At 40.4% G+C, this 13,568-nt stretch overlaps 1 long non-coding RNA gene across 3 annotated transcripts in view; it reads right to left on the bottom strand.

The window, feature by feature from the left end:
- The window catches only part of LOC120372712, a 177,160-nt gene that overhangs the window by 55,834 nt on the left and 107,758 nt on the right, over nt 1–13,568 (bottom strand). The gene's annotated exons all lie outside the window — the stretch shown is intronic.

Below are 13,568 nucleotides of genomic sequence, written 5' to 3'. Positions count from 1 at the left end.
AAGTGATTTTGAGGTAAAATCTAGGGAAGGTTAGGCACTTTCTGTAAAACAGGATTCACTGTATATTTTTAATTTGTATTGAAATGTTTATACAAAGTTAGCTGGTCAGTCATGCCCTCTTTCAGTTGCTTTGTCCTCAGTTTGTTCCAATACCACACTGTTATGCTCCCTTTTGAAAGATGAGTGTTGTACAAGCACCGATATGGTCATCTCAAACACTGTAAATATTATTTCTCAATAACTGAACGCTTCAACTAAAAACTGCATCAGTCTTGCCACCAAAATTGTTACATATGTATTTTAAAATAAAAATAAATCTCAAAATCCATTAATAAATAAGTGCAAAGAAAGAAAATGTAAATGGCCCTTGTTAATTGTGTTTATCTCAGTGTGATGCCATGTCAAAAAGCCTGCAGCAAATGTATTTTGTTAAAAATACCACTTGCACAGCAGGCACTAAACATTAGAAAAGAAGCTTGTCATTACTGGGATAAGACTGAAAAGGCTACTAACATTTTACTAAATCATTAATATTATATCTAAAAAAATTTGAAATGCTGAATTAAAAATCCATTTACACAGTACCTCATTTTCTAATATTGTGCTTTCATCTCAGTCTTTCTCTACTAGACTCCTCAAACTTCATCTTACACAGCTTGGGGTGTGTGTGGGGGGGGGGGGGGCGGAACACCCCACAGAAGGACTCTGTGACATTCTATGCTTTGTATTCTTGATTAGTTCTATTTTTTTTTCCCCCAGCAGATTTGTGTGTCTTGGTTGAACTACCTAAAGCGAGATCTTACATGGTTAATAAGGCTCAAGTTGAAGGAAGTGAATCTCTCACATAAATCCCTTTCAATAGCCTAGCTAAAGACTTAATTTTATACAGTCAAAAAGATCTTTGGTTTCCTTTCCCCCACCCACCCACCTAGGGAGAAATTAAGGTAAAAAAATCTAGATTAAATGAACTTTTCATTATTATTGCTCAGAATTCACTGTAATAGTTTTGCCATTTGCATTGGGTCCTTTTCAGTAGTTTTCAGTTATGGAAACTAGCTTTTTGCTTACCCTTTTGAAGTTGATCTTGAGATGACAGGTGAATTACTGGGGTAGAGAGTAACATAAGTGAACCCCAAAATGTGAGAGAAATATGAAAAGGCAAGTCAAAAGTGGCTTGGTATCAAAATATTAAGTTGCTGGAGATCAAATGTGCTCTTCAGCCTGTCTAGGCAAGAGGTACCGTGACAGCACAGTCCAATAGTCCAGTAGCCCAAATTCTATACTAATAAACTGCTTTGGGATTCTAGAGACCCTTTTTCCTACCAGAGAAAGTTCATTTACATTACACAGGTACCTCTGAGAGCAATGGAATGCTCTTTCCCCCAAGCTTAGGCCTTTTTAATGGCTGAAAATGGTGTTGGGGCTCTTTTTAAAACATCAATAATTGAGCAAACACATTCTACACATCAATCATCCATGCATAGTTTGGAAACCTTTTTGGGAGATGCAAAGGGTTACCTAGGCTTAAGCCACAAATGTATCCTATAAATTTGAATTTTCTATATATAGCTAAAGAAATAGTGCTTGGAAATGAGCTTGCTATAGTCCATTCACTCCACTCCAAAGAGAAGGCAGTGGTAGTAGGATTTAGATATTTTAATATATGCACCAATGGTGTCCTACTTAAATATACAAATTACCCCTTAATGTGCAATCTAATGCCATCTACACTTAAACCGCTACAGCAGCACAGCTTCAGTGCTGCAGATGATCTGCTGTAGCGCTTCAGTGTAGCCACCCTACAGCAATGGAAGAACTCTACCCATTGGTGTAGTTAATCCCCTCCTGATAGGCAGTAGCTACAGCAACAGAAACATTGTTCCATTGACCTAGCACCGTGTACACTAGGATTTAGGTTGGCTTAACAACGTCACTCCAGGGTGTGGATTTTTCACACCCTTAAGCAGCACAGCTGAGAAGACAACTTTTTTTTGTATAGGGCTGGCCAAATTCAGCCCAATATTTCAGCATCTGTGACTAGTTAAAAAAATTATAGTATTAACCTGACATGTTTAGGTCACTCACTAAAAAATAAAAGGCTGCTTTTTATCAAAGAGGCCAGTTCTTACTAAACCTCAAGAACACAGGTTTTTGTAAGCACTTACCCCTTGAAAATTCTAGTGTGTATATCATGTGAATGGAAGGATATTGTTCAATATGTACATGCTGTCAAAGGGGTGCTGCATGTTCACTTCTGAGGAAATACACAAATGTACAAGAAACCACATCGGTGGAGTAACTGAGATTTGGCAAGACATTTATTAAATTCAGGTGTTCACAACTGCAATGTGCTCTTGGCTTTGCCACCATTTTTGCTGGTACATGAAAAGACCTGAGGACTAGAACCTGGCTCTGCAGACCCTTGGACAACTGATTTTCCCACAGTGCCCTAGAAGGCTTTGCAGAGGCACAGCAAGGGAGAACTATGGAGAGTAGTTGTTGCAGGAAGTACCACCAATGCAGGGGTGGCTCTAGGCATTTTGCCGCCCCAAGCACCGCAGGCAGGCTGCCTTCGGCGGCTTGCCTGCGGAGGGTCCGCTGATCCCGCGGCTTTGGCGGACCTCCCGGTCTCTTTGGTCTGACTTTGACCCTGACTCCTGCCTCATGATGCTAACCCGATACTGCCTTTTGATCTCCAGTCTGTGACCCTGGACTGACTGATCCTGACTCTTGTTTATGGAACCTGGCCTCACGATTCCTTTAACTCTGGCCCGGCAACTCCCATCCCTTGTGGGCAGACCTCAGCGCAGCTGCAACCACTAGGCAAGACTGCCTATTCTCTGGTCCCTTCTAGCACAGCTGCTAAGATTCAGTCATCTAATTGCTTGATTTTTGGGCACAACCAGGGAGTTAGAAGTACAAGCCTGCATTATTAAAAATAGCCAACAATCGGCAGGCACACTTTTGCACCCATAACTTTCTGCCTGCAATTATATCAAATTATGTGTATTGCAGTAGTGAACACAATGCACTAGGTAGTTTTGAATACATCAGAAGAGAAAATCTGTTTCAGACATAACACACAGGAGAGCCATGAAAATGAGTGGAGGGGGAAACAGGATGAGCACACAAGAGTTGCAAAATAGAATTACATGTCAAATTAGTTTCATGCAAGTGTCTTTGCAAGGTGTGTTCCCTAATATATTGATAACTCTCCTCTCCAAACCACAAAAATCCCCTTCAAGGGGAAAGTGTCCCCCATTGCCTAACCCTCCCTTCTCCTCTATAAAAGGGAATCTATTTTACTGCACCAAATCACCAATTGAAAAGGGTGTCATTTCGCTATGAGAGGTCAAGTTAACACCTAGCTAAATATCAGGGCCATAAGTTACACTTTTTCTGCCTCTATATGATTTTCCTGAAAGAGAGGCCACCCTTTAAAATTTGGTCTGTTATGCTCAGGGCCGCCCAGAGGATTCCGGGGGCCCGGGGTCTTCGGCGGCGGGGGGCCCTTCCGTTCAGGGACCCGCCGCCGAAGTGCCCCGAAGACCCGCGGCGGGGGGCCCCCCGCCGCCGAATTACCGCCAAAGGGGGACCCGCCGCCGAAGTTCAGCCCGGTCTTCGGCGGTAATTCGGCGGCGGGGGGGGCCCCGCCGCGGGTCTTCGGGGCACTTCGGCGGCGGGTCCCGGAAGGGAAGGGCCCCCCGCCGCCGAATTACCGCCGAAGACCGGGCTGAACTTCGGCGGTGGGTCCCGCTCCGTCTTCGGCGGTAATTCGCCAGCGGGGGGTCCTTCCGCCCCGGAGCGGAAGGATCCCCCACCGGCGAAGACCGGGAGCGGCAGAAGCTCCTGCACCCAGCCCCGCAAGAGTTTGCCGGGCACCCCGGAGCGAGTGAGGGACCCTGCTCCAGGGGCCCCGAAAAACTCTGGTGGGGGCCCCCGTGGGGCGCGGGGCCTGGGGCAAATTGCCCCTCTTGCCCCCCCCCCCTCTGGGCGGCCCTGGTTATGCTTCAATTATGGTAAAAATAACTTCTCTTTGGTAGAAAGATTAAACATTCAATTTCAGCCAAAATTAAATGCATATTCTGTTGCCCAATATTGCCTTGACACCAGGTCTTGGACAGGAGAACAGGATTTACAGGAAAGGAATTTAAAATCCAATAAAGACAACCATTCTGAACCCTGAAGGCTTCATGTCTTTAATTTGGGGGCTTTGCTTCACAAAGGGCATCATTGTACAGCTCAGTCTCAGAAGCTGACACACAGCAATTTATGATTACAATCACCTCGCATCCAGAATTACTCCATAAATGTTTGGATACTTCACCTGACACTAAAAAACAACAGTTAAAAAAGTACCATGTATCTTTTACGGAGAGTTCAAGGACTGAAGAAAAAAGTGTGAATGACTTCAAGACCTCCTGGACTGGCTATAATAAGCTGCTTTCACAATTGATTGGGGATACTAAGACCTTGTCTTATAAGGTTGATGATATAGAAAAAATAGAATGCAATATCTGTGACTAGACACACCTCAGGGCAGAGTGAAATCAGGTATGAAAATGCAGGGCAAAATCCTGCCCCTCCTGAAGTCAATGGAAAAACTCTGACTGATTTCACTGGGCTAAGGTTTCACCCATAATTCTTAACTGATTGGCTATAACTGTACTGGCCTACAGTACCACAGGCTGCAGCTCATTGTCCATCTTGTATTTACCTCCTAATCTTATCTCTTTGCCTTCTCTCATGTAGAACTTAAAATTCTAATGCCCAAGGTCCTGCCTATCTGGGAGATCACTTTTCTCCCCAAATGGTTACACTAAAATTGCAACAAGATGCGGCACCAAGCTGGAAGCCCTCTCAGTTTAAAAAGGAAGAGGCTGCTGGAAAGGCATTTTCCAAGATATACCTTCATATTGGAATGCAATCCTCGCCCCACCTTCATTCCAAAATATCTGAAGTTTGTGGATGTTTAGGCCACACACTAATTCCCACCTATTTTTTCTAGGAATTCGGGAATGATGAGAGTGGGAATTGGTTGGATGGGTTGAGGAGAGTGGGTAAGGGTATTACTGGATTGGTGGCATATTTGAGGTTGGATTTGTCTTTTTAAATGCTTGAATGAGATATTTTAAATTTTAATTTGTAACCACCTATAGCTTTGGAAAGGCACATCTGTATATAAATCCAGCAAAATATGTAGGCAAGACAGAAAAAAATCCAAAATTATTTGGGCAGTGAAGAAAGTAATTTTTCCTCTGCTTAGCTGCTGCTCTGGGCTAAGTAATTCATTGATTCTCCATTCTCTTGTTCCTCACCTTCGGTATTCCAAGCGTCCATCCAGCTGTGGGGAGGACATTTGAGGAACTTTTAGGTTCCAATGATGCCACTCTCGTTTTATTAAAAAAAGGAAGTCATTAAAGATTTCCCTGTCACATAAATCAGTCTGGCTCTGAGAATGGCTGTTGCTCACAGGAGGGGGGCTATTTTCCCCTCTTTACATGTAGATCTGTTTGCTTTCACTAGCGTAAACTCTTCAAGTAGTTTAGCTGTTCAGCCTTCCTAAGCAAATTTATCAGTTTTATGGGAAGGATCCCAAGTGTTGAAATGGTGAGCTTCATAATGTTGACAGATTAAGTCAAGAACAAATAAAACTAGTACATTATTTCAGCAGGGATGCAATCAATGTTCTGTGAAATGAGGTGGTCTCTTTACTCTGAATTGGTTCAGAAGATGGGGAAACATGCAGAGATTCTTTGCAGCATGGTCATGGCCCAGTTAACACCAAATTTTAGAAATACATAAATAAATCCCAATAAGTCTGAGGCTTTGCTACAGTTGAATTTTCTCATTCTCATTTTCTTGGGGGTTTGTATGTATGTGTTTTGTCTTTGATACAATTTGCCAGACAGGTAAAATAGTATTATACCAATCCGACGTTTGTTAGCATTCTCACTAAAAGGCATGGTAGAGTGCAACATGAAACACTTTTTCACGCAAAAGTTGAGCCGTTTCTATTGAGCAGGTAAGTTGTTTGTATCCTTATTTTAACATGGTTTCCATTATGAAAAATTCAATACCCACAAAAAGATATTTGAAATACCAGTGTTTGTTTCTACTTAGAATAGGAGGCATTAGATAACTGAGGTGGTTGGTAGTGGGTAATTGCTGATATTTTAATAGTAGACCAAATCTTAAGGAAAACCCATGAACATGAGATCAAATGTCAACCATGACTGAGATCCAGCCATCATTTGGTCCATTGTCACTGTAACGCAAGGGGACACAGGAAGTAGGAATCCATAAAGGAATGGCTTAAAGTACAATGTGGGTATTATCTTGCAGTTTGTCTGCGGGATTCTTTGCAATGGGATGGAAATGCATTATAATGAAATAAGAGATCCCCCTCTTTCCCATTAATGATCAGGTACAAAGGGGAATATTACTACAGGTATTAGGTCTTCAACTTCAAGCATTTCATTATACTAATCGGCCTTCTCCCTTCATTTTTATTCATGAGTAGCTCAGGGTAGGGGTTTTTTGAAATCACATCTGCCAGACTCTGAAGTTCTGACCTACTTTGCTGTACTGAGAACCACAGTATTCCTTCTGTAGGGCATTCCTATAAAAAACATGCATTTTTACCAGAAACAATTTAAAGGGTTTTTTGAGTTAATAATGAGATTCTTTTAGGTGAAAGGAAATATTCTTTTGGGGGTGAGGTGAAAACACAGAGATGGATGGATATTTCAAAAATCTCAACTTTGAAAAAATATCCTGGAGAGAGAATATGAAAGCTAGTATAAATCATAATATATCATAATGCTACCAAATATTTATTTGCCTAAAACAGGTAGATATATCTAAAATTAGACAGATGCATTGACATTTTTCTTGACAGATTCATAACCCTCTGGTTCCCAAACGTTAATGTTCAATAACATTTCATTAGTATACTCCAGTGTATTTATGACTATGCATTATTAATACAGATATGCGCCTATGAGATGTACAGTTTGTAATTATTTTTCCTTTCAAAACATAATAGCTTCACACTGGGGTTGTTGCAGCTAAGATATTTCATCTCTGAATGCTCCTTCAAACATTCTGGGGCAGTGACAGAAATTTGTATTTGAACAGAAAAGCTGTCAAGAAGGTACTGTGGTGCTATTCATCACATTTTTAATCCTGACCATACTTAGATGCTACTGAAGCTGGCTGTCCAGGACACTAAACAAAGATTGAAATTATGTCTTCTGTTCTTACATATCAAAGCTGCAAAGTTAGACTGAATTCAATAGGCCTGTATTACACTCTATTAATTTCCCATTAGTTCTCAGCTATGCAGAATCCTGCCACACTGTCACTATGATTTAGACATGCAACCTTGATTCCAGCACCCAAAAAAATGGAGCCTGTCACTTCTCATAATTTTACAGGAGATTCTACAAATGTAAATCCTTTTTCATCCTGTCATCCTTTTATGTCTTTAATGAGTTTGCTCACAAACAGTGCAGAATCTTAATTTCACTTTTGGAAATATTAACAGATATTATAACTCTAAGCCTATCAAGTAGCAGCCTTATTAAAGTGTAATTTATACATTTATGGCTAGGTTTTACAAATACCAGTGATATTTGGAATGTTCTGTCATAACACATTTTATTTAAAGAAAAATGCTGCAGCTGAAAACTGAACTAAAGATTCTAAAACAAAGTTTATACATCAGGAACACATTACATAGCATAGCATGCTCCCGTACCAGTTAAAATCTAATATTTGCAAAAACAAATTGCAAACACTTGACAGGCAAATTACTCGTGGATTACCTTTTGTAAAAATTTCATCACAGAAAATAGTTTTACTGTTATGGATATGAGCCAAGATCATCCTGACAAGTACTTTACACGAAAGATTAGCATATTCTCTTACAGAGGTTTATGCTTAATTTAGATTCATCGACTTTTTGCCACCATTGCTGACCTTTATGTCTAATCAAAGTCCCTTTGAATCCAAATCCCCAACCTTTTATCTCTCCTGACAGCTTTTAATTTGAAGGCCTGTAATAAAGTCTATTAAAATTCAAAATGTAGCAGTGTTTAAAGTGGGGCTGGGTTTGCTGGAGTTTTAGATGTGAAACTTCAAATGAACTGAGCACAGAGACTCCAAATTTTTCCATTTTAAGCAGCATACTTAACAGGTCTAAAAAACCTGTTTATAAAGATTGGAGGAATCAGATTCGAATTTTGATCATAATGCATGAATATCTGTGGTACCAATAACATATGAATATTTGTAAATAGCACTGTGTACACACACATTTCATAAATTAACACTAGTGTGGTTGGTCATAGTGCAGTGTCTAGCAGATTCTGCCTTCCCTTAATCCATGCCACCCCAATGACTTCACCAAAGGGACGGCTTGATTTCAACAGCGTGGCTTGGGTGTAAATGAAACAATGTTTCCCTCTATGTCACCTGAAGCATTTAATACTCAAGAATATAAGCCTGTCTTTTCCAACTGTATCTATCCTAAATTTGATAATATACAGCATTTTTAATTATTTTAAGAGTAATCGGTTAACCTGTGGAGAAATATTAAAAGAGATGCCTGAAGTTGTTACAAGATTCAAAGTTTCTCTCTGATCGGGTGCAGGTTCCTCTCTGCTTCCTCAATTTGAATGTGTGGTACATCTCTCTAACATACATGACACCAAATTTTATAACTGGTTATACCCTAAGCTGCATAGTTTTACCACATACCATGCTGGGAAGAGGAGCAAAAATGAATATGAGGGTAAAACAGGGTTTAAAGACTAGAACGGAGATAAACTAAAGTATTATTTCAATAATGAAAAACATGTAACTGAAAAGTCAGACATGCAAATTAGAGCAAGCTTCCAGTAAATCTCACCCGCGCCATGGTCATTCACATAAACCAAACTATTTCTATAGAAATGCTGGACAGCTTAGTATATCTGGGATGAGTTGTTCTGGCATATTTTATCTAATGTAAATCTCTTAACATCGAGGTCATGTTTTAGCATCAAAATATTAATTATGGCGAAGTCAAGTAAACCTCTATTCATGATTGTTTTCAAGTTCCTGTTTCCTGTCATAGCATAAGTGTAGTGAGGCTGAGTGGCCTCCCTCCAAGCGGGCGAGGGAGGAACTATTGCATGCGCCGTGGAGGGCGGAGCCTAGATCACCCTGCCTCCCCCTCGCTGGAAGTACTGGAGCGTGGCCAGAAGTATAAGAGGCTGGCCCTGCAGCACATTTGGGGGAGAACCTGCGAAGGAGGAGGACGCTCTGCTGGTTCTCCCCATGTGCCCGGGAGGAACCTGCACCTGGCTGTTCCTGGAGTCCTAGACGCTGACAAGGACTGGCCCGGAGTACCTGCTGCTGTTTATCCCGAGGAGCTGGAAGAAGCCTGGAGGCTGCAGGAACCAAACCCTGGGGAGGCAGGAAGTAGCCCAGAGGCAGCCACGGAGCAGCTGGCTGCAGAGCCTGGTGTGGCTCAGTCAGCGTGTTGAGGCTGGATCCCAGCCGACGCAGGGGCAGCCAATCCTGCCCCTGCCAGGGCCCTGGGCTGGGACACGGTGGAGTACGGTGGGCCTGCGTCCCCCTGCCACCCCTCACCGGGGCAGCTGACCCCCACACTGTGCAAGGAGGCTCGAGCTCAGGAGAGGAGCTTCCCTTGCCACTCACCTAAGAGACTGTTTGTTTGCCGGCTGCCTGAGCTCCGCCCTGAGAGACGGCATTTAAGGGTTGACTACTTGAGCTACCCAAGCCCTGGCTGAAGCCGGATAGTGACTCTTAATCGCCCGGCCCTATTGTGGGCTCCTGGCAGCCTTGTAGACTCTGGACCTGGCCAGACAGGGCCCACCTGAGTGACCTCCCTCCGAGTGGGTGAGGAACTATTACAATAAGCAATAGGTGTAATACAATAGAGCACCTTGTTGCAAACCCACATCTACCTTTTGGAGCCTCCTTTATATATCCACAGTATTCTAACATCATGAAGATGACTACTGATGTTTTTGTTCTTTCCAAAAAATATTGCACATATTGTGCCTTTAAAATGATCATACCTATTTCAGAACATAGGCAAGGAGAAAAATGGGCTATAAATTTCCATTGATTTAGCAGCTGTTTTCCCTACGAATTTTTAAAATTCCATCTAGAATTTTGCAACAATGGCTTTCGTTTTGATGATGACAGCAGCAGTATTTTAACCGGAGCATATAGGAGATTGGCCCAAACTATAAAATGTAATTCTGGGGTTGGAATCCAAAATTTCCTAGGGGGAAGGGTATTTCGAAAAGCATTATAGATTGGGCCCATCAGGAGGGCATATTTAGTTTCTTGGGCTATGTATCTTTTGGCATGGATCCTGCAATAAGATACATGCAAGTGCCCGACTTGCAAAAAGCCCGACTGAAGGCAATGTCAGTCCACGTGGACTGAGGGGTCTGTCTACATAGATCTCATTGCAGGATCAAAGCTTAAATTCCTTTGAATGTAACTGGCAACTTCTCTTTATTTATGACCTTGTAGGTAATTAAAAGAAAAATAAACAAATAAAAAACTGGATTTCAGCCATTCCAGTTCTGTAAATATACTAAAACAATTTAAAACTTAGAATTCATGTTACAATAGTTAAGTATTAATATTGCATTCTTTGCTACACCAGAACTCAGTGTTCAAATTGTGGCTTCTTTGCTAATAATGTTGTTTAATCCACTGCAGCTACCTTTAACTTTGGAGGTATTGAAGAATCATGAAAGGCAGAACGTTTCTCTCTCTTATTTCCAGTTTGAGTATATGCTGCACTGCCACTGACTGATGCAAAAATTCTTGATGGGCAGCACAGAACAACAACTTTGGAAATTTAAAATCTGAGCTACAAATGTATTTGCTGCATCAGAGAACACACCAGATATTTTCAAAATAGCATAAATGGATACTCAACAGAAGACGGTTATGCTTGTTTCTCATTATCTAAACCACTAGGAGGTTGCAGCTGCAAGCCTTGCTGTGCTCTAGCACTAGCAGCAGGCATTTGTCTTTCTTTTATTTGTTCCGATTGTTCATTTTGCGCACACGCCACACTCTGTGGCGTTGATAGCTAAAATAAGCATAATTTCTTCCATTGTTTGAGCTGTTTTCTGGAAGATTCAAAAAAAATTTGGAAGACTGCTTCTGGGCAGATGTTCATCATGTTCTGATGGCATTTTCTGGAACTGCAGTGGAGCATGTGTTGCAACTGTATTCAATGTCACCTCAAGTTCAGAACCCGCCAAGCTGCTTCCTCCAAAAGCAGCTGTCATACCACCCATGGAATATAAATGTACAGATCAACATTTATATACTCACAACTCACACGCATATATATGGCAAGTGGCTATGTTTTTAATCTAGATTCAATTACTTTATCTCCAACATTGTATATGTGTACATAAGCAATCTGCCATAACTCAGTGAGAAAGCTGACCACAGCAAGTACCTGTTCATTAACCATTGCATCTTCAACTAATGATATGCAAGCCCTGATAAGAATTGCCCTGATATGCTGTGGAGAATGTGTTCTAATCTAGACATTTGTACATACTTATTAAAAATAATACTGCAGCTCACCTTTTCTTATAATCCTTATTTTCTCCTGTTAATTCTTTTCCTATTTCTCCTTATTTTCTAAATCATTCAATTTTTCTCCTAAAAATTGCTGTATTTGGTTTTAATAAGCAGATTTTTGTGTGTATGAAAGTTTGAGCTGAATCTGTTCAGCCTTTTTTGAATGCGATGAGTAGCTTTTCCCATTTTACAATAAAATGTATAAGACTGTTTTACCTACAAACAACTCAAAAATGTCTGACCTTTAAACTCGATAGTGGTTACCAGCTCAATGAGGAACAGTTAGCTCGATTTTATTCCCATCAAAATAATGAAGGTAGAAGTGATAGATTTGCTTTTAAGTAGCATGTTACTATGTTATAGAGTATATATGCTATATACTGTGGTTCTGCAGAATTTCATAGGTTCAGCTAGCTTTTTCTACATCTCTACAGAGATATAGGGTTTAGAATTATAACGATGCAGAAAAATCACTCATCTCCAAAGTTCTGGAGTTAAGGTTTGTGAGTACCTAACAGAATGTTACAGTTTATAGAGTTGAATAAAACAACAACAAGAAAACCTAAGATTCTATAATCCATAATTTGTATTTAAGTCTATAGGACTTGAATTATTGGGGTTATTTACAGATAGGTATACCAAACTAGCACTTTACATGATAGCCAGATGGAGGGAAAAAAAGTTGGAGCTCTCAGTCACTTTTAAGGATATATTGTCACTCTACAATATTTTCCTGATAATGTAGGTAAATTAATGTTGCTAAGAGGACAACTGCGGAATCTCCTTATTTCAATTTTAAATATGCTCCGTTAATAATGTGTTGATGTAGGTAAGCATGCAGGACCTAATTTTCTAAGTGGCCTGATGCAATTGCACATCTAATTTGCACACCCAATTATTGTGGCTTTGCAAGCAAATTTCAGAAAGGGGTACTCAAATGGGACGTGAAGAAAAATGACAGCAGTTTGAAGCGGTCTTGGGCTTGTAATCCTAGAATATGTCCTAGGGGACTAGATCAGTGGGCAGAGTGCATGTGATGCAGTGAAAAGTACAAAATAAATACAATTTTTCACATGGGTATCAGCATCACAAGTGTGATTTAAACTATGAATTAACATTAATATAATATTAAGGGTGTTAAATCAAATTTTCTGTTATAAAATTCCTAAAATATAAATATTCTTGAGCAACACTGAATGCTTGATCTCAGTTAAAAATCCTTTAATACAAGATTTTTGCATTTAATCCCTCACTTCCTGGCAATAAAAAAAAGGGGGGGGGAAGTCAAGAGCTCCTTAAGCTTGTGCAGTTTACAAGCTCTATGGGCTTCATTAGTACCGCTTGTAAATTCATCTCTCTGGAAAACAATTTGGCCTTTTAAAATATCCAGATTCATCAACTGGGGTTAGGGAATCCTGTAATCAAACAGCTACACAGTTCACATATAAAGGTGAGAAATGCACCCATCTTTAAAAGAGTGATCCTGCAAGATGTGGAGTGATTCCTGGGAAAGGTGTTGGATACCCTGAACAACTAGCAACTTCCCTGTGAGTTGAGGGTGTGGAGCACATGCAAAGTGCTGTGCATCTCAAAGGATCAAGCTTTAAACATGCAACTGAGAGTTTAATTAAATTTTGCACTTTGCATGTTCAGTAATGTATTTTCAAACATTTATAACTTTATTTAAAAGCCAATTTATTTTTCAAAACTTAGAAAGCATATAATTGCTCATTAAGACATAATTAGAGACAGAGATTCAAATTGCAACATTCAGCCATTTTTGATACTTTTGAAGAGAAAAAGAATCCTGGCTTTAAAAAAAAAAGATAATGGGAAAAGTGTATTTTTTCTACCCTCTGCAAAAACTACAGAAGAAATTTTGCTGAAACTCCAGAAAAAAAATCAACTTTGGAAATAAACCCGAACATAGAAAA

Source organism: Mauremys reevesii, linkage group 9 (assembly GCF_016161935.1).
Source record: "Mauremys reevesii isolate NIE-2019 linkage group 9, ASM1616193v1, whole genome shotgun sequence".
In the NCBI taxonomy this organism is placed as follows: Eukaryota; Metazoa; Chordata; order Testudines; family Geoemydidae; genus Mauremys; species Mauremys reevesii.
This window is presented reverse-complemented; position numbering and strand designations above follow the sequence as displayed.